A 323-nucleotide genomic window follows, 5' to 3' on the forward strand; every position below is an offset into this window, starting at 1 on the left:
TTTGGCAAGTTGTAACTATAATTTAGTGCAGGCGGTTCATGAAAAAATCTTTTGGGTTCAAATGAAATTCTTGGAATTCCTAGTAATTTCGGTAATTTCTTCAAGTAATTTTTTTGGTAGCTTTTAGCATTATTTCGCAATTTTATAATCAACGTAGGCAGAAGTTTCGGTTGTTATAAAGTTTAAAAGAAAATAAGTTGACTAAACCTAATTTCGTGTTGAGGTAATAAGAATTGGTTAAATGGTGGTAAAGGTGGTAAATATCATAACCCTACCATATTGTGACAGTAAATAGTTTTCCATGTACTGCCTTTACTATGAAT

Source organism: Lutzomyia longipalpis, chromosome 1 (genome assembly GCF_024334085.1).
Source record: "Lutzomyia longipalpis isolate SR_M1_2022 chromosome 1, ASM2433408v1".
NCBI classification, from domain to species: Eukaryota; Metazoa; Arthropoda; class Insecta; order Diptera; family Psychodidae; genus Lutzomyia; species Lutzomyia longipalpis.